The 25,994-nt window shown below is 44.8% G+C and overlaps 1 long non-coding RNA gene and 1 pseudogene across 2 annotated transcripts in view; one reads left to right on the top strand and one right to left on the bottom strand.

The window, feature by feature from the left end:
- Nucleotides 1-25,994, bottom strand: part of LOC143496653 (uncharacterized) — a 209,659-nt gene that overhangs the window by 15,740 nt on the left and 167,925 nt on the right. The window lies entirely within an intron of this gene.
- On the top strand, nucleotides 2,235-2,982 carry LOC143496660 (ribonuclease-like 3 pseudogene; annotated as a pseudogene). Its single transcript, XR_013125680.1, has 2 exons — nucleotides 2,235-2,375; nucleotides 2,483-2,982. The product of XR_013125680.1 is annotated as a ribonuclease-like 3 pseudogene (transcript).

The raw sequence follows: 25,994 nt of genomic DNA, 5'->3' as shown, positions 1-25,994 counted from the left end.
CAGTCCATCTTCTCCTCCTCCAAGGAATATCGTGGAGTGTCCTTGGCCCGGTGGCTCCTCCCTCTCGACTTCACCATCCCCTCGGAGCACTCCGACGAGGGCAGGCTCTCCGCCTCCCCCTCAGAGCATACTTCGCTCTCTGAGCCCTCAGGACGATCGGAACTGGTGTCCTCCTCCTCATACTCGGACGGAGGGGGGCTGACATGTTCTCTGTACTCCCCTGGATCAGCTGCGTGTTCTGACGGAGGGGGGCTGACGTCCTCTCCCTCGTAATAAATGGTGCTTTCTGAGCACACTGAGGGAGAATACTCCTCCTCCTCGGAGTCTACCCTCTCTGCCTCGTACACCAATGAAGGAGGGCTGATGTCATCCCCCTCATAGTAAACGGTGCTTTCTGAGCACACTGAGGGGGAATACTACTCTTCCTCAGAGTCTTCATCCCTGAACTCGTCCTCTGGCCGCGCAAGCACCACTTCTCCGGTGGCGAGCATCACGTCTCCTGCCGTGCCTATGTGCACCTCTCTTGCCAGGGGGGAGGAGTCCCTCGCCGACTGACAGACACGGTTTGACAGGCTTCATCCGCGAGTCTGTGGTAGTAGCCTGCCAGTCCCTCCTCCTCAGCCTCGCGAGCATGTTGCTGAAGGTAAGCGAATATACGCTCTCCCTCACTCTCTGAGGCCATGTCCGGTACTTCGCACTTCGCGCCGGGTGAGGGCGTGCGAAGGGACCTGGGAGAGGGAGCACGTTGGGGCCTCCCCTTCTTTATCCCGTGCTTGCTTGACCTCTTTCCCGATGGCCGGAATCCTGGCATCCTTACAGCTCGTCTTTCTGTAACGGGCGGGAGTCGAGGATACAAAGATGAGGTGCGTTTAAAGGCTATGATGCTGGACACACGCATGGCATATCATAACAGCAGTCAACCACACTGAACAGGACACACTCATATAATTAACCGGGGTATATAAACCACCCTGTTGGTAGTACTGATCTAATGGCAAACCTACTTCGATCTGTTTTTCAAGTTTGACGCGAGTTCATAAATGATGACAGCGATGTGTTCTTCGGAATGCAGAGGAGGAACACGAATCATTTTTCTTTTGGAAGAATTTAAACAATTTGGCTAAATAAGGCCTGGGGTGTTGGGGAAAGCCATCTGTTGCAGCCATGTCAGATCCTCAGTGTTACGACCCACCCCTGTCTAGGTAGAGGCGACCGAACAAAGAAAGACACGAAGGGGTGGAGGTGAACTGCGAGAACTAGGACGCAGACACAAGGATTTCGTTTGCCACGTTTTACTATGAGTGTCAACAGTAAGACAAAATAAACTTCTTATAAGTGGACTGAGGACCGTGCCAAAGGAAAGAAACAAAAATAAGACAACTAACCTACCTAACCAAACCTAAACTCAATAACCTACATACATGGCACGTTCCCCTAAACTGGTGTATTTAACAATGTGTTCCCCTGCGTGAATGTAATGCAAGGGCCCCATCCAAACTGTCCACCCAAAAGAAAGTACAAACCAACATGACATCATATACAAACACCAACCAAAAAGAACAGTAAATTGTCTCAAACCAGTCTATTTGCCATCAACATTTGATCCCGTTAGAGGGCCTGGACACACAACCATTGGCCGGTGCCAAACGAGGCGCAGCAGTAAACAATCCAAATTAAAAGGTCTGACATGACAACGCAGATGCCCGTAACACTCAGCCATTTAGTGTACAAATCTTAATCTCTTACTGAGCACTGATTGGTTAGAGTCTGTGACATGGTACACTTTGACCTTTCAGTATTTTATTAAGCATTGATTTAAAAATGAAAAAGGAACTAGATGTTTCTGTAAATGTAACGAAGTGAAAAGTAAAAAGTTTCGCTTTGAAATGTTGTGAAGTAAAAGTATAAAGTCTTACCAAATAAAAGTACTTGAGTAAAGTACAGGTACATGGAAATGTTACTTAAGTACAGTAACGAATTACATTTACTTAGTTACTGTCCACCACTGGCAATTCCATAGTGTTCATTTGGTAACCTGTGAATTCCAAAGCCACAATCAGATTCAAGTTTTTTGGGTCATTTTGCTGTGACTCAATCAAGTCTACACAGGTTTTCTTGGTTATATGTTTTACATGTAAGCATATTGTATCTCCCACTGCTTAATCCAAATATGGTATGCTCTGGGCTTATTGGACAGACTATCATGTTCCTGTTGAATGCTGGGTAGGAAGGATGTCCTTACACTGCTGCAGTACAGTATATAAGGATGGATTTTGTTAGATGATAGCACAGACAAACAGCTCAACATTTTTCTTGGGGGGATTTCGGGGAGGAGAACCCTAGAGCTGTTGTCATATAGAGTGCAGCTCTTTCAGGTAACATGATCTATTCTGAATCTTATGCTTAAAATGTGGAACATAATTCGATTGGATGTGTTAATTGTTCTTTGTGTCTATCTGTGTCATTATTTTTCTCCCTCCAGAACCATTGTCATGGAGATACATCAGTTTGTTGTGGGTTTGATGTTGACCTTGTCTGCCGCTCCGTGGGCCGACGGCCAGCCCGCCGATGTGATGGTGCGCTACAAACACTTCCTCAAACAGCACGTGTATGGGGGCATGAGCTCAGCCTGGTGTAACAGAGTGATACGTGACAGGCATATCACCGCAGGACATGATAGCAACAATTGCAAAGAAAAAAACACCTTCATCCTGGCCACGCAGAGGCACGTCAGGGCAGTCTGCGGTAAAGGGGGCCAGCCTCAGGGTGGAAATCTTTACAGAAGCAACCAACCTTTTTCTTTAATCAACTGCAAGTTAAAAAATGTAAAGGCAGAAAAAAGACGCCCCAAATGTGAGTATCGGGGTTTCTCGAGCACTCGATACATTATAGTGGGATGTGATCGTGGCTGGCCTGTGCACTATCAAGGAGACCAGGCTATTATTGGGCAATTGAATTTAACTTGAAAGATCAACTGTAATTAAAAAGAAATGTAATTCAATTTTAACCATTAAGAAATCTTTTAAATGACCAAAAAATTGTAATGTTTCCAGAAAAATGTATGTCAAAATACAGTATGAAAATAAAAATATGCATCAGTGCTTATGGTTTTATGGTTGTATACTATGTGTTTGTGAAACAATATAATTTTTACTCATTCAGTTTTAAATTATCATTTTTTTTATCATATGCATGTGTTGGTTTGTCATCGGCAGTTGTATGGCTACTGTAATTTGGGATTTCAAAACTAAAGAAATAACCATTTTGATCATAAAGTTTAATCATCCAGTCAGGTTTTAGTCAGTGTTAAGTGTCAAATTCAAAGCAATAAACCCATCCATCCATCCATCCATTATCCGAACCACAGCCCCCTAGTAATCACTAGTGTGTGTGTGTGTGTGTGTGTGTTCTAACTGCACAGATGGGTAAAACGCGGAGGACAAATTTCGATGCTAGTCAGGGTCAGAGCCAATCCCAGCATCTCTGGGTGAAGGCAGGGCACACCATGGGCAGGTCACTAGTCCACCACATGGCCAACACACACACACACACACATTCACACCTACAGGCAATTTAGAGTGATCAAGCAACCTACCATGGATGTCTTTGGACTGTGGGAGGAAACCAGAGTACCCGGAGAAAACCCACACAGGCACAGGGAGAACATGCAAACTCCACACAGAGCAGCCCAGCAATAAACCCAGGCCATCAAAAGGGTCATATTGCAAATGGCCACCCTGCACAAGTTTAGCTAACATTAATCAAAATGAATGCCCCTTTACAATTAGCCTACAACATTAATGTAAAGTTACCATACCTGCATATTGCACATAGTCTACGGTGAATGACATCACAGAAATAGAGTGATGGAAGGATAAAGACATCAAACTGACATCCGTTTTGTCAGACACGTGTTCATTTATTTCAGTGTAGTTTTGAACCAGTAACACAATCATCATAAATCTTTTTGCTTGTGTGCTTTGTGTATTTAGTCTTGGAACATCCTGTGATTGGTTAAGGTAGGATTTGAGTTTAATTACTTTTGCCTCAGATTCTGGTAAATTCCAGGCTTCTTATCCTAACCTTGTTGCTTGTTAGCTGTTGTTGGCTGTAATTACTCACTTTAGGTGTAGTTTCACCCTGGTCCAAGGTGTGAATTAGGGGGTGGATATAGCACTAACTAAAACAGATAAATTAGGACAACTCTGCTACAGACACATGCAGTAGCTTCTGACCTCCGTCAGTGATTCTACGCTCTCTGCTTTAATCTACTTTCCTCCAAACACACTGAACCTCTAACCCAGCTAAGTGTCAACTTATTCTGCTATTCTCTTTCCCTACTAGTATCCATAAGGTTTGTTCTATTCCATAATGTGTCTGCCAATTCCTGTGTATGTATTCCTGTCTGTCTTCTCTCTCACTGGACACAATTACCAATACTTTTCTCTCTAAGCTCTCTTCATCCATTAATCTTCTGTGTCCTCCCTCACCCAGGCTTAAGAGATCTGTTCCATCCACCCCCTGGCTAACTGAAGCGCTACGCAGCCACAGGAGAGATCTAAGAACTGCAGAGAGGTGGTGGAAGAGAAGTCGCCTAGATTCAAACCTCCGCTCATATCAATCTCTCCTTTCAAAGTTCTCACTGGAAGTCACATCAGCAAAGTCAAGAAAAGAAAATTTAATCATCTGCATCCAACCCACCCAAGCTATTCAGTATTTTTTCTTCTCTCCTTAACCCTCCCTCACCCCCTCCTCCATCCTCTCTTACTCCTGAGGATTTTGTCATCTTCTTTGAAGAGAAGATTGCAGCAGTCCGTCAGTCCTTCTCCCCAGCTCCCAACCTTCCTACTAGTATCTCTAACCCAACACTCAACTCCTTGGCTTCTTTCTCCCCTCTCTCCTCAGACAAGATACATAAACGTCTGACTTCCAGCAATCCTACTACGTGCCCACTGAATCCAATTTCTTCCACTCTTTTCCAGAAAACGTCAAGAGATCTCTTTCCATTCATCTCAGCAATCATCAACAACTCCTTATTTTCGGGTCATGTACCTACAGTGTTCAAGATGGCAAGCGTGGTACCAATCTTGAAAAAAGCAACACTTGACACCTCTGACATGAACGACTACAGATCGGTAAAACTCTATAACGAGCAGTCTATGACCAATTATCTCTCTTCCTCATCCAGAACCAACTCCATGATCCTAATCAGTCTGGCTTCACACGGGCACACTCAACAGAAACGGCCCTTAAAGCAATGATCGGGAAGCTCCACGCTGCCAAGGCTAACAAGCTATCATCACTTTTAATTCTTCTAGATCTTTCTGCAGCCTTTGACACAGTCAACCACAACATCCTCCTCTCTGTTCTTTCTAGCCTAGGTGTGACTGGCTCTGCTTGGTAATGGCTCCAGTCATATCTAGAAGACCATTCCTATCAGGTAACATAGAGAGGATCCACATTTAATCTATGTAAACTCTCCACTGGAGTCCCTCAAGGCTCAGTCCTAGGCCCTCTTCTCTTCTCTTTATAAACTCGTTCCCTTGGTGACATTATTTTGTCTCATGATTTCTCTTATCATTGCTATGCTGATGACACCCAGCTAATTCTTTCCTTCCCTCATTCTGACACCCATGTTTCTGGACATATCTCGCCATGCTTGGCAGATATTGCTTCATGGATGACTGCTCACCACTTGAAGCTCAACCCTAGTTAAACTGAGCTTCTTTACATTCCAGGAACCCCAAACCCACACAACAACCTCAGAGTTTCCTTTGAGAACACCTTGTTAACACCATCAGAAACTGCTCAAAGCCTGGGTGTAACGTTGGACAACCAGTTGTCCTTCTCAACACGTTTCAAAACTGACCAGATCCTGCAGATTTGTCCTCTGCAACACATGGAGAATACGACCCTTGCTTTCACAGGAAGCTACTCAAGTGCTTGTGCAGTCTCTAGTAATCTCTAAGCTGGACTACTGCAATTCCCTACTTGCAGGTCTTCCTCTACGGGTCATCAGACCTCTACAATTAATTGAAAATGCTGCAGCACAACTGGTCTTCAATCTCCCCAAGTTCTCACATATGACTCCTTTGCTACACTCTCTTCACTGACTTCCAGTAGCGGCACGCTATCAGATATAAAAACTTGATGCTCCAGACTATTCTCTGTCCTGGCTCCAAGATGGTGGAATGATCTTCCATTAGCTGCTCGGACTGCAGAGTCTATTATTGTCATCAAGCATAGACTGAATACTCACCTGTTTGTTGAGTTCTTAAAAGAGCACTAACTCATCTGCACATAACACTCATGCTCAAGGTACTGGAAACATTCCTCAAAGAGTCTGGTCCATATTGTTGGTACCATGCTAAACCAGCAGGTGACAGTACCACTGGCAACACATTGAACAAGCTTGCATGGACAGAAGAAAGGATGTGTCTATAGTATGTGATATCCAGGTGTTTAAAGTCACCCACAAATCACACAATCAGACTAAGTAAAGGTAAAAATGGAAGTTCTGGGTTTTGATATTGTCACTGTAAATGTCTGTTGATGAACGCCAGGCTTTCATTCCGTGTCGGAGCAGCGATGCTGGTATTGTAGGCTCCGACTGCAATGTTACTCTCCAGGTGAACCTCAGGGAAAAGATACGAGATGTAGTAAATATGTAACAGATTAATCAAAGGCCAAACTAAACAGATGAGTCTTTAATCGAGTTTTAAACATTGAGACTGTGTCTGAGTCCCGAATAGAGGCAGGAAGATTATTCCACAATTGTGGAGCTTTAAAAGAAGCTTTAAAAGAACTAGTTAGAGTTACTGTTGCCGTTCTATCAGCTCGAACCAATCTGTCCATTCTCCACTGACCTCTGGCATCAACAAGGCATTTACACCCACAGAACTGCCACCCACTGGATATTTTCTCTTTTTCTGACCATTCTCTGTAAACATTAGAGATGGTTGTGCATAAAAATCCCAGTAGATCAGCAATATCTGAAATACTCAGACTAGCCCATCTGGCACCAACAACCATGCCACATTCAAAGTCACTTAAATCACCTTTAGGCGTACCTAATAATGTGGCCGGAGTGTATAGCGCTTAATTAACGAGTGTGTGTGTGTGTGTGTGTGTGTGTGTGTGTGTGTGTGTGTGTGTGTGTGTGTGTGTTCTAACTGCACAGATGGGTAAAACGCGGAGGACAAATTTCGATGCTAGTCAGGGTCAGAGCCAATCCCAGCATCTCTGGGTGAAGGCAGGGCACACCATGGGCAGGTCACTAGTCCACCACATGGCCAACACACACACACACACACATTCACACCTACAGGCAATTTAGAGTGATCAAGCAACCTACCATGGATGTCTTTGGACTGTGGGAGGAAACCAGAGTACCCGGAGAAAACCCACACAGGCACAGGGAGAACATGCAAACTCCACACAGAGCAGCCCAGCAATAAACCCAGGCCATCAAAAGGGTCATATTGCAAATGGCCACCCTGCACAAGTTTAGCTAACATTAATCAAAATGAATGCCCCTTTACAATTAGCCTACAACATTAATGTAAAGTTACCATACCTGCATATTGCACATAGTCTACGGTGAATGACATCACAGAAATAGAGTGATGGAAGGATAAAGACATCAAACTGACATCCGTTTTGTCAGACACGTGTTCATTTATTTCAGTGTAGTTTTGAACCAGTAACACAATCATCATAAATCTTTTTGCTTGTGTGCTTTGTGTATTTAGTCTTGGAACATCCTGTGATTGGTTAAGGTAGGATTTGAGTTTAATTACTTTTGCCTCAGATTCTGGTAAATTCCAGGCTTCTTATCCTAACCTTGTTGCTTGTTAGCTGTTGTTGGCTGTAATTACTCACTTTAGGTGTAGTTTCACCCTGGTCCAAGGTGTGAATTAGGGGGTGGATATAGCACTAACTAAAACAGATAAATTAGGACAACTCTGCTACAGACACATGCAGTAGCTTCTGACCTCCGTCAGTGATTCTACGCTCTCTGCTTTAATCTACTTTCCTCCAAACACACTGAACCTCTAACCCAGCTAAGTGTCAACTTATTCTGCTATTCTCTTTCCCTACTAGTATCCATAAGGTTTGTTCTATTCCATAATGTGTCTGCCAATTCCTGTGTATGTATTCCTGTCTGTCTTCTCTCTCACTGGACACAATTACCAATACTTTTCTCTCTAAGCTCTCTTCATCCATTAATCTTCTGTGTCCTCCCTCACCCAGGCTTAAGAGATCTGTTCCATCCACCCCCTGGCTAACTGAAGCGCTACGCAGCCACAGGAGAGATCTAAGAACTGCAGAGAGGTGGTGGAAGAGAAGTCGCCTAGATTCAAACCTCCGCTCATATCAATCTCTCCTTTCAAAGTTCTCACTGGAAGTCACATCAGCAAAGTCAAGAAAAGAAAATTTAATCATCTGCATCCAACCCACCCAAGCTATTCAGTATTTTTTCTTCTCTCCTTAACCCTCCCTCACCCCCTCCTCCATCCTCTCTTACTCCTGAGGATTTTGTCATCTTCTTTGAAGAGAAGATTGCAGCAGTCCGTCAGTCCTTCTCCCCAGCTCCCAACCTTCCTACTAGTATCTCTAACCCAACACTCAACTCCTTGGCTTCTTTCTCCCCTCTCTCCTCAGACAAGATACATAAACGTCTGACTTCCAGCAATCCTACTACGTGCCCACTGAATCCAATTTCTTCCACTCTTTTCCAGAAAACGTCAAGAGATCTCTTTCCATTCATCTCAGCAATCATCAACAACTCCTTATTTTCGGGTCATGTACCTACAGTGTTCAAGATGGCAAGCGTGGTACCAATCTTGAAAAAAGCAACACTTGACACCTCTGACATGAACGACTACAGATCGGTAAAACTCTATAACGAGCAGTCTATGACCAATTATCTCTCTTCCTCATCCAGAACCAACTCCATGATCCTAATCAGTCTGGCTTCACACGGGCACACTCAACAGAAACGGCCCTTAAAGCAATGATCGGGAAGCTCCACGCTGCCAAGGCTAACAAGCTATCATCACTTTTAATTCTTCTAGATCTTTCTGCAGCCTTTGACACAGTCAACCACAACATCCTCCTCTCTGTTCTTTCTAGCCTAGGTGTGACTGGCTCTGCTTGGTAATGGCTCCAGTCATATCTAGAAGACCATTCCTATCAGGTAACATAGAGAGGATCCACATTTAATCTATGTAAACTCTCCACTGGAGTCCCTCAAGGCTCAGTCCTAGGCCCTCTTCTCTTCTCTTTATAAACTCGTTCCCTTGGTGACATTATTTTGTCTCATGATTTCTCTTATCATTGCTATGCTGATGACACCCAGCTAATTCTTTCCTTCCCTCATTCTGACACCCATGTTTCTGGACATATCTCGCCATGCTTGGCAGATATTGCTTCATGGATGACTGCTCACCACTTGAAGCTCAACCCTAGTTAAACTGAGCTTCTTTACATTCCAGGAACCCCAAACCCACACAACAACCTCAGAGTTTCCTTTGAGAACACCTTGTTAACACCATCAGAAACTGCTCAAAGCCTGGGTGTAACGTTGGACAACCAGTTGTCCTTCTCAACACGTTTCAAAACTGACCAGATCCTGCAGATTTGTCCTCTGCAACACATGGAGAATACGACCCTTGCTTTCACAGGAAGCTACTCAAGTGCTTGTGCAGTCTCTAGTAATCTCTAAGCTGGACTACTGCAATTCCCTACTTGCAGGTCTTCCTCTACGGGTCATCAGACCTCTACAATTAATTGAAAATGCTGCAGCACAACTGGTCTTCAATCTCCCCAAGTTCTCACATATGACTCCTTTGCTACACTCTCTTCACTGACTTCCAGTAGCGGCACGCTATCAGATATAAAAACTTGATGCTCCAGACTATTCTCTGTCCTGGCTCCAAGATGGTGGAATGATCTTCCATTAGCTGCTCGGACTGCAGAGTCTATTATTGTCATCAAGCATAGACTGAATACTCACCTGTTTGTTGAGTTCTTAAAAGAGCACTAACTCATCTGCACATAACACTCATGCTCAAGGTACTGGAAACATTCCTCAAAGAGTCTGGTCCATATTGTTGGTACCATGCTAAACCAGCAGGTGACAGTACCACTGGCAACACATTGAACAAGCTTGCATGGACAGAAGAAAGGATGTGTCTATAGTATGTGATATCCAGGTGTTTAAAGTCACCCACAAATCACACAATCAGACTAAGTAAAGGTAAAAATGGAAGTTCTGGGTTTTGATATTGTCACTGTAAATGTCTGTTGATGAACGCCAGGCTTTCATTCCGTGTCGGAGCAGCGATGCTGGTATTGTAGGCTCCGACTGCAATGTTACTCTCCAGGTGAACCTCAGGGAAAAGATACGAGATGTAGTAAATATGTAACAGATTAATCAAAGGCCAAACTAAACAGATGAGTCTTTAATCGAGTTTTAAACATTGAGACTGTGTCTGAGTCCCGAATAGAGGCAGGAAGATTATTCCACAATTGTGGAGCTTTAAAAGAAGCTTTAAAAGAACTAGTTAGAGTTACTGTTGCCGTTCTATCAGCTCGAACCAATCTGTCCATTCTCCACTGACCTCTGGCATCAACAAGGCATTTACACCCACAGAACTGCCACCCACTGGATATTTTCTCTTTTTCTGACCATTCTCTGTAAACATTAGAGATGGTTGTGCATAAAAATCCCAGTAGATCAGCAATATCTGAAATACTCAGACTAGCCCATCTGGCACCAACAACCATGCCACATTCAAAGTCACTTAAATCACCTTTAGGCGTACCTAATAATGTGGCCGGAGTGTATAGCGCTTAATTAACGAGTGTGTGTGTGTGTGTGTGTGTGTGTGTGTGTGTGTGTGTGTGTGTGTGTGTGTGTGTGTGTGTGTGTTCTAACTGCACAGATGGGTAAAACGCGGAGGACAAATTTCGATGCTAGTCAGGGTCAGAGCCAATCCCAGCATCTCTGGGTGAAGGCAGGGCACACCATGGGCAGGTCACTAGTCCACCACATGGCCAACACACACACACACACACACATTCACACCTACAGGCAATTTAGAGTGATCAAGCAACCTACCATGGATGTCTTTGGACTGTGGGAGGAAACCAGAGTACCCGGAGAAAACCCACACAGGCACAGGGAGAACATGCAAACTCCACACAGAGCAGCCCAGCAATAAACCCAGGCCATCAAAAGGGTCATATTGCAAATGGCCACCCTGCACAAGTTTAGCTAACATTAATCAAAATGAATGCCCCTTTACAATTAGCCTACAACATTAATGTAAAGTTACCATACCTGCATATTGCACATAGTCTACGGTGAATGACATCACAGAAATAGAGTGATGGAAGGATAAAGACATCAAACTGACATCCGTTTTGTCAGACACGTGTTCATTTATTTCAGTGTAGTTTTGAACCAGTAACACAATCATCATAAATCTTTTTGCTTGTGTGCTTTGTGTATTTAGTCTTGGAACATCCTGTGATTGGTTAAGGTAGGATTTGAGTTTAATTACTTTTGCCTCAGATTCTGGTAAATTCCAGGCTTCTTATCCTAACCTTGTTGCTTGTTAGCTGTTGTTGGCTGTAATTACTCACTTTAGGTGTAGTTTCACCCTGGTCCAAGGTGTGAATTAGGGGGTGGATATAGCACTAACTAAAACAGATAAATTAGGACAACTCTGCTACAGACACATGCAGTAGCTTCTGACCTCCGTCAGTGATTCTACGCTCTCTGCTTTAATCTACTTTCCTCCAAACACACTGAACCTCTAACCCAGCTAAGTGTCAACTTATTCTGCTATTCTCTTTCCCTACTAGTATCCATAAGGTTTGTTCTATTCCATAATGTGTCTGCCAATTCCTGTGTATGTATTCCTGTCTGTCTTCTCTCTCACTGGACACAATTACCAATACTTTTCTCTCTAAGCTCTCTTCATCCATTAATCTTCTGTGTCCTCCCTCACCCAGGCTTAAGAGATCTGTTCCATCCACCCCCTGGCTAACTGAAGCGCTACGCAGCCACAGGAGAGATCTAAGAACTGCAGAGAGGTGGTGGAAGAGAAGTCGCCTAGATTCAAACCTCCGCTCATATCAATCTCTCCTTTCAAAGTTCTCACTGGAAGTCACATCAGCAAAGTCAAGAAAAGAAAATTTAATCATCTGCATCCAACCCACCCAAGCTATTCAGTATTTTTTCTTCTCTCCTTAACCCTCCCTCACCCCCTCCTCCATCCTCTCTTACTCCTGAGGATTTTGTCATCTTCTTTGAAGAGAAGATTGCAGCAGTCCGTCAGTCCTTCTCCCCAGCTCCCAACCTTCCTACTAGTATCTCTAACCCAACACTCAACTCCTTGGCTTCTTTCTCCCCTCTCTCCTCAGACAAGATACATAAACGTCTGACTTCCAGCAATCCTACTACGTGCCCACTGAATCCAATTTCTTCCACTCTTTTCCAGAAAACGTCAAGAGATCTCTTTCCATTCATCTCAGCAATCATCAACAACTCCTTATTTTCGGGTCATGTACCTACAGTGTTCAAGATGGCAAGCGTGGTACCAATCTTGAAAAAAGCAACACTTGACACCTCTGACATGAACGACTACAGATCGGTAAAACTCTATAACGAGCAGTCTATGACCAATTATCTCTCTTCCTCATCCAGAACCAACTCCATGATCCTAATCAGTCTGGCTTCACACGGGCACACTCAACAGAAACGGCCCTTAAAGCAATGATCGGGAAGCTCCACGCTGCCAAGGCTAACAAGCTATCATCACTTTTAATTCTTCTAGATCTTTCTGCAGCCTTTGACACAGTCAACCACAACATCCTCCTCTCTGTTCTTTCTAGCCTAGGTGTGACTGGCTCTGCTTGGTAATGGTACCTAATAATGTGGCCGGAGTGTATAGCGCTTAATTAACGAGCCCGAGTTACGGTGCACTCTAACTATCAACGGATCAACGTTACCACACCAACAGATTCACCGAACTACTTCCATCAAGCTTGCTAACGCGGCCACACAGACTGAAACAAAGGTGATCAATTCCCTGTCGTTAAACTGTGAACAAGACTCTCATTCCTGGACTTCATAACCAGAAGGACGATTCCCAGCACACCTGGGAAGAAGAATTTCCCTCTGGGATCAATAAAGTATTTATCTATCTATCTATCACCTGGACAACGTTGCTTTTTATCAACGAGGAGTCTGTGGTGGAAATTCCCTCCTAATTCCAGGAGAATTCAGAGAGGATGAGGAAACCACCCAAAAATCCTCAACACGTGAGAGTGTAAACGCTGGGCGGTTAAAAGGGTATAGTCACTTGAACTGTAGACTTAACTAAACTTTCTGTTTTGTGTTCAACTTTTTTTTGTGTTTAAATAATCTTCAAGTTTTGTACATACAAAGTTCTCCACCTTGCATGCGGTCTCTCCATGTTCTGCTGATAACTGATAGTTGTTACAATATTGAGGTTCATGTCCCTTTCAGAGACTTAAGTAAAAGTGCAGTTGTTGTTAGGTCAGTTCTTCGTCTCATGCAGCTCTCGTTAACATCTACAGCTCTCTCTCTCCATGTTTCAGTGCTAGGCCATTTATCCCTTTGTGTACTTGTTGCTGTCAATAAAGGAGAGACGTGTTGGAAACTCGACCTGGACTCCTGCGACTCACTCTGAAATAGAAATATAAGCAAATTAAATGCAGGTATCACCCTAGAGTTAGCTGTAGCCCAGTTAGCTCTAGCCTGAGGAACTATATGGCTCCTGTCTACGGCCAGGAAAAACGTCAACCAGGGAGAATAAAAGGTGACATAGTCTTCCCCAGGCTCAGACACAACGCATTCATTTTTAGTCATTAAGCCAGCGCCATTACCCTTTTTTCTGGCCACGTTAGAATAAACCAGCTGAGCTCATTAACATACAGCCGCGCTAGTCTACGGTTTAAAGTCGGCGCCATTTTAGTTGCCTTGTTCTCCATAGGAGAACTGAGATTACAACTCCTGCCACTTCAAACACACACACCCGCACAAGCACACACACACACATTTACTCTCCTTCCCTTTCTACACACACACACACTAGATGCTGAGTCTTCACTGTAAATATACTGATCCTTGTTGATGCTGTTTGTGTTTTAGAATAGTTGGTTGTAAATAAATGTATCATTTATTGTCACCAAATTGTCTGTGTTGATGTCATTCAAAAGTGGTTGTTGCCAAAATCTCCAAAGAATTCACAGTTAAATCCTTCAGATACCAAACCAATTAATTAATGAGACTGATTAATAATTAAGGAAAAACACATTATACCTACTTCGGCTACACATCCATGATGCAAATTTCCCGTTCCACCACATCCCAAAAGTGCTCTACTGGATTGAGATCTCAGGATTGCCAACTCTCACACATAGAGCATGAGACACACGCATTTGACTGTCTTCACACGCTCTCACTCCACACTTCTGATTTCTCACGCCAAAAAAAAAATCTAGTTTATTTACCTCTGATCCATATCTATGATTCAATGAGTTACTAGTTCGCTCTGGCGCCAACCACTGGCGATCGATCGATCGCGATATAATACTTAATTTGTGCCCATTTTACCTTTGCCACCCCCCCGTCAACAATTTAAACTCGCCACCTCCTCCAGGTTCAAATCTCACTCCAAGCGATCTTGAAAAGTTGGCAACCCTGGATCTGGTGACTGTGGAGGCCATTTGAGTACAGTGAACTCATTGTCATGTTCAAGAAACCAGTTTAAGATGATTCGCGCTTTATGACATGGCACTTTTATCCTTCCATCAGAAGGATACACTTGGTATAGATGGTGATAAAGGGATGGACATGGTCAGCAACTATACTCAGGTAGGCTGTGGTGTTGATATGATGCTCAATTGGTACTAATGGGCCCAATGTGTGCCAGGAAAATATCCCCCCACACCATTGCACCACCACCAGCCTGAACGGGCAGGATGGATCAACATGCTTTCATGTTGTTGACACCAAATTCTGACCCTACCATCCAAATGTCACAGTAGAAGTCGAGGCAATGTTTTTCCAATCTTTTATTGCCTAATTTTGGTGAGCCTGTGCAAACTTTAGCATCAGTTTCCTGTTCTTAGCTGACAGGAGTGGCACCTAGTGTGGTCTTCTGCTGCTGTAGCCCATCCACCTCAAGGTCCAACGTGTTGTGAGTTCAGAGATGCTCTTCTGCATGCCTTGGTTGTAACAACTAGTTAGAGTTACTGTTGCCGTTCTATCAGCTCGAACCAATCTGTCCATTCTCCTCTGACCTCTGGCATCAACAAGGCATTTACACCCACAGAACTGCCACCCACTGGATATTTTCTCTTTTTCTGACCATTCTCTGTAAACATTAGAGATGGTTGTGCATAAAAATCCCAGTAGATCAGCAATATCTGAAATACTCAGACTAGCCCATCTGGCACCAACAACCATGCCACATTCAAAGTCACTTAAATCACCTTTAGGTGTACCTAATAATGTGGCCGGAGTGTATAGCGCTGGCCTCTCCATGTGCACCTTTACATATGTGGACCTAAGCCCAGCCACTCTCCCTGATCAGAGACCCCACTAATAGACCCCACTCACCTGAGGGATGAACACAACGCAACAACAACAGGACATGAAATACTGCCGCTGTGGACGGAGGCGGCAGGGAGCTCCCATATCATGACAAGGATACTGTATGCACCACCCCCTTAAACCAAATATAGTATGTTCTGTGCTTATTGGACAGGATACCATGTTCCTCTTCAATACAAAAATTATAGGTGTAAAGAATAACCTGATACTGTTAAAGGAGCATCCATAATGGTGTAGTGGGAGATCACTATTGGGAAGACTACATGAGGTAGCATAATATACATTATAATTATATCTTAAAGTACATGAGGTGGCATCTTTTAAGCAGATAGCAAAGGAACAACAGATCACTTTTACCAGTATAAATTTTTTTGCAAAGAGATATAAAGTCTGAAGACAAGGGGGGAGGGGTTTCAGGGAGGAGAACCTTAATTACCCTAGAGACCTGTGCTGCCCTCTGGTGGCCAACGGTGGCTTATATTACTACTTTTCATTCTGTACTTACATTACATTGCAAGATTCTGGGTGAATGTTTATAACACTCCCCATTTACTCATGTAGTCATTTTACTTTCACTTTCATTTTGTAACAGCCTGCAGGTGTGCAATATCAGCAGTATTTAGGGTGAGTAAAGTTAGCTGGTTTTGCACTTTACATTAAAGGATTGTTATACATGACTTTACAAACTGGTTAAATTATAACAATAGTACTACTGGATTTGATTTAGTCTGTATGAGTGTAACGCTTATGCTGAGCTGGCGCCACACAAATGCAAGAGAAACAATAACCGACAAGGACCAAGGGCAACGCGAGGAAGATATACACAGACCAAGAGATTAACAAGACACCCGTGAGAATTAGAGATGTATTCAACTAAGGATTTTCATAGTCAAATCTGATTTGTCAGAAATTCCCTTTAGTCGACTAATAGTCAAATTGTTTTTTTTAATTTTTTTATCTAGAGCAGGGATGGGCAACTTCCATGATAAAGAGGGCCAAATTTTTTTCAGCACTATCATTGAAGGGCCACATGACCACGCACTTCAAATAATTGGATATGAAAGACACTACAAATTATTCTCAATAAGAACACATTTTAAATGAATTCAGATCTGTATGTTTATTGCACCAACATACATCTATTTTTTGCATATAACAGGAGCGCAGATGGCACTGGGGACGGGGGGGACATGTCCCCTCCAGATTTATATTGACCCCATCCGAAATCTAGCTGTAACGTAGCTTGCGCCACGGAGCGAGGAGACGGACACAATCGCTGAGAAGAGCGAGATTTATTAAAGGGAATACCATACTCGTCGTCGGATAGCCAGGCAGGGTCGATAACAGGAGGGCAGTCCGTAAAACAGGCAAAGACAGGCATCACAAGACAGGGGGCACGGGAAACAGGAGAAACACGAAAACGGTCAGGCACAGAGAACAGCGGTGGGATAGACACGATCACACATAAATTCAAAATACCGGACAAAGGACAAGGGAGACTCAGGGGTTTTTATACACAGAACTAAACTAGGGACAGGTGATGACAATGACACAGGGGCGTGGTAACAAACGAGGGATTCATAAACTAACGAGCAGGGCGGGACAAACGGGCAAGAACACAGACACGAGGGAACCCAGAGTGACAGCTAGGAGAGGGGGCGTAGCCGCACGTGACAGAACCCCCCCTCAAAGCGTGCCACTCCGGGGCACGCAAGGGCAGACAGGACAGGGAACCAGACTAGGACAAGACAGGGAACCACGGAACACGGCGAGGGACAGGGACAGCAGACACGGGACGGACCGGAGGAACAGACCAGGGGAAAGCAGGGCACGGAGACCGGGGCACGGCAGGGACAGGGGGACCAGAGACGGGCCAGGAGCTGGGCTGGGGCATGGCGGCACACGGGGCACATGGAGACCGGACAGGGCAAGGAGCAGGGCCGGACAGTACAGGACCGGGGACAGACACGGGAGTGGGGCCAGGGGACAAGGCGGAGGCAAACACAGAGGCAAAGACACCATGAACAACGGAGACAGGCACAGGCACAAGGTGGGTGACAACTTGGGGAACAGACATGGGGACAGGGACAGAGACGACACCACAGGAAACAGACACGGGAACAGGAACACAGACCTTGACAGACACAACCACGGGGACAGGGACCAAAACAAAACCAGGGATGGGACCAGGGAGCAAGGGGAACACGGGCAACGGAACATAGGAGGCAAAGGGCGGAGCAGGGGGAACACCAAGTCCATGCCCAACAGGGGGCAGCACAGTCTCTGGGGCGACAGGTGCGGCCGGGCGGCAGGTAGCGGGAACAGGAGCCGGCAGACAGGCAGCGGGAACTGGAGCCGGCAGACAGGCAGCGGGAACAGGCAGGGTCCGCTGGCGGGCAGCGGGGACAGGCAGGGTCCGCTGGCGGGCAGCGGGGACAGGCAGGGTCCGCTGGCGGGCAGCGGGGACAGGCAGGGTCCGCTGGCGGGCAGCGGGGACAGGAACCGGCGTGGACGACCCCTCCAGGGTCGCGGGGACAGGAACCGGCGTGGATGAGACACCCTCGGGGGGCGGAACCACCGGGCTGACGTCCTCAGGGGGCGGAACCACCGGGCTGACGTCCTCAGGGGGCGGAACCACCGGGCTGACGTCCTCAGGGGGCGGAACCACCGGGCTGACGTCCTCAGGGGGCGGAACCACCGGGCTGACGTCCTCAGGGGGCGTGACCGCCATACTGACGTCATCGGGGGGCGTGACCGCCATACTGACGTCATCGGGGGGCGTGACCGCCAAGCCAACGTCCTCGGGGGGCGGAGCCACCATACTGACGTCATCGGGGGGCGTGTCCGCCAAGCCGACGTCCTCGGGGGGCGGAGCCACCACACTGACGTCATCGGGGGGCGTGTCCGCCAAGCCAACGTCCTCGGGGGGCGGAGCCACCATACTGACGTCATCGGGGGGCGTGTCCGCCAAGCCGACGTGGCTTGTACTCCCCCCCAAAAAATACATGGGGGTGTCCTGTGGAGTAGCCGGCAGGATCAGAGGCGGTGGGTCCTCCTCCTCAGGGTCCTGGGTGAGCCTGGCAGAACACACAGACACACAAGCTCCTCGGTTGCTCTCTCTGCTGCGGCTCCGCCTCCCTTGAGGCGCCGGGAGCTCACGGTGGTCTGAGAGAGTCAACCGAGGGTTAAGCGAAAACTTGTCTGTGCGCTCAGACCGTCTGCCCGCTGCTCGCACGACAGGAGGTTTTTCCCTGTCGTGTTCGCAAAACCGGGCAGACACACAGCGCTCAGATGGAGTCTCGTCGCGAAAGCCAGTAGAAAGAGACTGCGCTTTCTTTGGTCGGCGACGAGACTTCCTTGTACCCGCAGCGCCAGGGGTATTCCTGTCTCTAGTTTGTTCGCACTGAAATACCGGAGAGTCGAACCGGATTAAACCAGCCGACATCCATTCACAGTGTTTGAACTCACCAGAGTCTCGCTCTCTCGCTGTGTCCTTGATGGGTCCGGTATTATGTAACGTAGCTTGCGCCACGGAGCGAGGAGACGGACACAATCGCTGAGAAGAGCGAGATTTATTAAAGGGAATACCATACTCGTCGTCGGATAGCCAGGCAGGGTCGATAACAGGAGGGCAGTCCGTAAAACAGGCAAAGACAGGCATCACAAGACAGGGGGCACGGGAAACAGGAGAAACACGAAAACGGTCAGGCACAGAGAACAGCGGTGGGATAGACACGATCACACATAAATTCAAAATACCGGACAAAGGACAAGGGAGACTCAGGGGTTTTTATACACAGAACTAAACTAGGGACAGGTGATGACAATGACACAGGGGCGTGGTAACAAACGAGGGATTCATAAACTAACGAGCAGGGCGGGACAAACGGGCAAGAACACAGACACGAGGGAACCCAGAGTGACAGCTAGGAGAGGGGGCGTAGCCGCACGTGACACTAGCATCTACAAGCATAAACGTATATATATTACACAGCTTGGTCCCCCTCACTTCAGAATTTCCATCTGCGCCGATGGCATATAAATGCATTAACATGTCCTTATTAAGCAACAAAGACAAAACATTTGCTTAATAAAAAAGTGCAAAAAGGAATTTGAACTCCTTCATATAAAAAAACTGTAACGCGTAGCGCGCTGCGGAGCGAGGAGGCGAACACAAACGCTGAGAAGTGCGAGATTTAATAAGGGGAATTCCATAGGCGAAGTCGTTTGTACACGGGTCAAAACGGGAGAGCCGTCCAAGTGGTCAACAGGACAGGTAGGAGTCGTAACAAGAGAGCCATTCACAACGGAGAAACACAACGGAGACGGAAAATACCAGAACAGCGATGACAGATAATCCACAAAACCGAACAAACCACAAATAATCGACAACGGGCGAAACACAGAGATACAAGTACACAGGACTAAACTAGACACAACTGAACACAATGACGACACGGGCGTGGCAGACAGAGGGAAGGTGGCGAGTGTAAAATGGAGACAAATTAAGTATTATATCGCGATCGATTCTTTGTGTTGACTTGTAACTCCCGCGGTGGCCCAACTCAAAAGTAGCCCAAAAAACCGCACCCCGCGACCCCAGAATATTTACCCGCGGCTGGACTTTCAAACAAGCCCAATTTGGCGTGAAAACCGCGAACCTGGCAACTATGCAGCTAGGAGAGGGCAGCGTAGCCCTACGTGACAAGAACAAAAAAGTCCTGCTATATCGTTTTTTTTCTTCTTTTAATTATTAAATTATTATGGTCTATTTGCCGCACTGAGTGAGGACGAGGGCCGTGTGCGGCCTGCGGGCCGCCAGTTGCCCATCCTTGATCTAGAGCACCTTAAGGACTTTTTTCCACTTCAAAGTAAAAACCTAAAACACTCAGATAAATGAATAAACATGGTAGATTGGTGTTATTCAGCTTTTATTTATTTACTTATTTATTTTTTAATGAAATGTTAGAGAACATTAACAAAAAAAGTCACCGTCAGAGCATATATCGAACTGTCAGACAGGCACTGTGCAAAATGTCAAAAATATTTTAAATAAAATATGCCTGCCTGAAAATATTTTAAAAAATTGCCAAACAACAGCAAGAAAATTATAAAGAAAGGTACCGAAAAGACAAACGGCTGAACTGTTTTTTTTTCTTTCGCCTTACGCGTTTTAAATTGTATGCCATGTTGGTTGTTGTCATGTGAAATGAAAGACGTTGATGACATAACTTGCACTTTACTTTGTTTGATTGATCTCTATCTTTTAAAAAATACTTTTGAAGTTTTTTTAGTAGCCATTATAATCTCGGCAGATACTGCGTATTCTGTAGCGTGTTCAGCTCCGCTCATTTGGAATGTGCAACTGCAGGGTGTGATTTATTAATGTGTAGTAAGGAAGATGCCTATTGTTAATGCGCACACATCATTTAAAAATATTTATTAACAGAAATTAGGATGATTTTATTTGACAAAAGGCTATATATAACGAAAACGAAGACATTTTATGTAACAACTAATTCTTTGCAGCATCCTTGGGCACCCCCATGCAGTTAGAATGGTACATTCGACTATGACGTTCATAGTCGACTAGGGGGTATAGTCGACTATAGTCGAATCAGCGACTATTGCAGGTCACCCCTAGTGGGAATGATAACGACAGGGGCAGGGACACAAGGCGAATGACAGAAGGGAAACCAGGAAACAAGGGGGGACTAACAGGAATGGAAAAACACTGACACACGGAACAGGATGACAAGGAGTGACAGCTAGTAGAGGGGGGGCAGAGCCAGACATGACAATGACCTTACAATCTCCCATCTGCTCATTAGGTTCATCTCCACTGAAGTTGGCTCATGGTAAAATAAGAGTCATAGTCAGCCACATTTGCCATGTGGCTGACTATGATAATAAGAGTCATGGTCACATACATGGAAGACGTGCTAGGCACAATGTAAAACAGGGTGTGATAGGGTCCTGTAGGACACTATAGGAGCGTAAAACAGGGTGTGATATTTACTGAAGAGATAAGTAAACTGAATAAAGACCTTTAATCTCAAAAGAAGACAGGGAACTGGACTCAGTCCCTGGAGAGAACCTTTAATGTCTCTTCTCTCCTAACATCTTCCTCTTTCCAGGTTCAAGGTACAGAACTTTATCTTCTCTTTACAGTATGGAAAAACTTCTTATGTACACAAACATTTAAGAAAACAAATATAAATAGACAAACCACATTTATATCTTTATTTTAAACTTTAATTATGTTTTGTATTGGATATTTTATAACATGTGCCTGTGCATTTTGCAAGTTGCAAGTTTGCAATTTAAAAAACATTTTAATCACTTGTCTTATATTTGTCTGTATCTAATTAGAAACTCAGTACTGCCAAATAAAGTTACATTCAACACCAAGCAGAACAGATACATTTGCCCTGCAGTGGTCAAATCACATGACCTTATATAACCTTCTTATGAATATGCAAATTCTCACCTCAATATCTTCTCATGTTTTCTTCATATTATGATGTGTTAATCACGATTAATGATTCATCACAGTTTTGTGATGTTGGTGTGCCATTTAAGCTTTTTACGTAGCCACATGGGGCAGTCATGGCCTGGTGGTAGGGAGCTGGTCTTGTGATCGGAGGGTCGTGGGCAGAGGTGGGCAGTAACGAAGTACATTTACTTAAGTACTGTACTTAAGTACAGTTCTTGAGTATTTGTACTTTACTTAAGTTGATTTTTAAAAAAATACTTATGACTTTCACTTCACTACAGTTGAATAACAAATACAGTACTCATCACTCCACTACATTTCTGTCCAGCTCTCGTTACTCGTTACTTCCACACACAACTCTCCTCCCCTCCCCCGATAGTATTTTCACAGGTGACAGCCTATCAGCAATCAAGGATGTGTCTGTGAGGTGTAAAATCAAGTTCGGTGTCGCTAGTCGTTCTTTTCCTAAATAATAGCAACATGAGCAGAGACGGCGGTGATGGAGCATGCCAGGGTTGCCAACTTTTCAAGATCGCTTGGAGGGAGATTTGAACCTGGACTTGGTGGCGAGTGTAAATTGTTGATCGGGGTGTGGCGAACGTTACCGGGGCGGTGAAAAATGGACACAAATTAAGTATTATATCGCGATCGCCGGTGGTTGATAGATATAGATCAGAGGTAAATAAACTAGATTTTTTATCGGCGTGAGATATCGGAACTGTGGCGTGAGAGCGTGTGAAAACGGTCAAATGCATGTGTCTCACGCTCAATGCGTGAGAGCTGGCAACCCTGGCATGCTCTTTTGCACCCATGGCCGTATCTCGACAAAATGTTCCAGTTTTCTGAACGGATGAATCATTCCTATCGTTTTAAATGCATGCTTTGTTTGCCAAAAACAAACTATATCACTGCATACCAAAATTCACCGTCCCACCTGAGGAAGTATATTACGGTATGCAGCCTAAATGTTTTGTTAAGTGACTATGTAATCAGAGGAGCTTTGCAGTAAGGCTAGTGAAATGACTTTGCCTGCTCACTCCACTGCTAGGTCTGCTAGGATCACTATAAATAATGTTAACATTATATTGGCAAGTAATTCAAACTACGGAAACATCAATAAGGGAAACCGTGTGGGTTAATCGAATCTTGTCAAATAATGTTTCCATTCTAATGTCAGTGTAGAATTAATGTCAATAATTCTAATGTGGCTGTGATTTCTAGTTTGAAAAGAGTTTGTTAGCATGTTGGGTGGCATGGAGTTGGTGGGCTTTAGCCATACTGCAAAAGGTTGTAGCAAGGTTAGACTACCAAGATGCCACACTGCTAATTTTACTTTGTCTTTGTTTATATTGACTGTAGCATAATGTTGTATTGGATGACTGAATACCTAACTAGCAAAGAGAGAAAACCGTCATTTTATTATTGACTTTTAATATGGTGACATAATTTGCTTAAACAGGTTAGGCTAGGCTAATCAGTGAATTGTGGTTTTAGAAAATGTTTTTGTTCCTTAAACTAAAGTGTAGGTTAAACTTTTCTGCTACCACTACCTGAATGATGTACATCATTGGAATATGCCTTATGGATTATTATCAAAGACTGTATGAATATTATGCCCAAAGAGGATTTGGTAGGATGTATAATACTTTTAAACTATAACTTTTTTACAAATGTGACGGAAGGTGTACTTTAATACTTAAGTATTTTTAAAAGCAAGTACTTCAGTACTTTCACTTAAGTAAGATTTTGAACATGCAACTTTCACTTGTATCAGAGTAGCATTTGACCAGTGGTATCTGTACTTTGACTCAAGTAATGAAATTGAGTACTTCGTCCGCCTCTGGTCGTGGGTTCAATTCCCAGACCTGAGGCCATGACTGAGGTGCCCTTGAGCAAGGCACCTAACTCCAACTGCTCCCCGGGCGCCGGGTTAGGGCTGCCCACCGCTCTGGGCACGTGTGATCCACAGCCCCCTAGTAATCACTGCACAGATGTGTTAAAAGCGGAGGACACATTTCGATTGCGGTGTAAAAATCACAATTGACAAAATACAGCACATTTACATTTAAATACATGGACAAGAGTTCTGAAGAGAATCTAATACTGTCAGGAATAGCCGATGACATAATGAAGTTCACCTGTTTCACCACCACGCCCACATTCCTTACGTACTTAAGCACCAGAACTACACTTCCTGGTTGCGAAGTATTGCCTCCATGTTGTCGCGTACCAAGCCTTTTCTCCGGTCTGTCTGCCTGTGTACCGAACTCTGCTTGCCCCCTAGACCACGTCTCCCGCCTGACCCCTGGATACCTCCCGGACTCTGCTCTCGCCTCTCGACCTCGGACCGTTCTGACCACCGCTACTCCACTACAGCCCTACACCAGCATAACACCGCTGTGTGCTCTACGTGGCCTGCTGTACAGAGTTGTCTTAATAAAAAGCACTCACTTCCGCATCAGGATCTCTCCTCGCGTGTTCCATTCGTTACAAATACTATAGTGCAGCACCCTCTAGAGCAGGTATCACCAAATGGCGGACCGCGGTCCGGATCCGGACCCGAACGCCGTCCTGTCCGGACCCAATCACATTCCTGATTAACTGGATATGGACCCAAATGCCAAAAAAATTTTAACGGGAGACTATTTTAAACCGGAGAATTTATTTTCAGACGAGTGTTACGTTCACCACCCATTTGAGTGTTACGTTCGCCACCACACCCCCCCCCCCCCCCCCCCCCCCCCCCGCTCAACAACTTTCGTTCGCCGCCACCCCCCCCCCCCCCCCCGCTCAACAACTTTCGTTCGCCACCCGCGGACCCGGACCTAAGGTCTGAGCTATCTGCCAAAAATGGACCGCGGAAAGATTTAATTGATTACCCCTGCTCTAGAGGATCTATTGTGAAACTGCAAAGTCTGTTCCTTCTTGCAATTAAACTAATGAATGAACATACAAAAAATGTGTCCTTCTTTTCTTATTCTAATGATCTTCAGTAATTAACTATTTCAAATCCACTACATGTATTGTGTACATTTATTTGGCTTTATATTTAATGTTGTAAATATGTTAGAAAAATGTAATATAAATGTATAAATCATACACAAAAATGTTAACATGTGTTGGTGAGGTTTCTGTAAGTAATGTAATATGAAACTCACTATTCAAGTTACTTCTGCAGGACATTCTTTTCATTCTTCAAAAGTTGCATCCATCTTAAGTCTGGAACAACCATCTTTGGCTTCTTCATAAAGAAATCCGTTAATTTTTGTATTTATATGTAATTGAGGAAGATGGCATGCCTGGTTAACACAACCATCATTTTTTAAAGAACCGTCCTCTGTTATAAACGGCTCACAGAGACCAGGGGCCTCATGTACAAAGACTTGCATGGATTTCTTACTGAATCCTGGCGTACGGACAAATCCAGAAAATGGAAAAGCAAAAAAAAAATCTGGATGTATTAAACATCTGGATGTGCGTACGCCTGAATCCATGCACATTTCTTTTTTACATCCCAATCAACGTCCAATAGAGCACACATGAGAGAATGGCTGACTCCTCCTGTGATACGCCCACCTATAAATATGCAAATTCATTTAAATTTCCTCTCTGATCTATCACAAACTATGTCTAAATGGAGAAACAAGAGGAACTTCACCGAATGTGAAAGTGGAGACGCTCCTGAATGAGGTAGAGGTGCGGAAAAAATGTTTGTTTGGCATGTTGTGGCATTACAGCAAAGCGTAAAAGGTCTGAGTGGGACAGTGTGTGTGAAGCTTTAAATGTTGTGGGGTCAGAACAACGCACACTGGCAGAATAATATAATGCACCTAAATAATATCA

Source organism: Brachyhypopomus gauderio, unplaced genomic scaffold, assembly GCF_052324685.1.
Source record: "Brachyhypopomus gauderio isolate BG-103 unplaced genomic scaffold, BGAUD_0.2 sc98, whole genome shotgun sequence".
Taxonomy (NCBI): Eukaryota; Metazoa; Chordata; class Actinopteri; order Gymnotiformes; family Hypopomidae; genus Brachyhypopomus; species Brachyhypopomus gauderio.
This window is presented reverse-complemented; position numbering and strand designations above follow the sequence as displayed.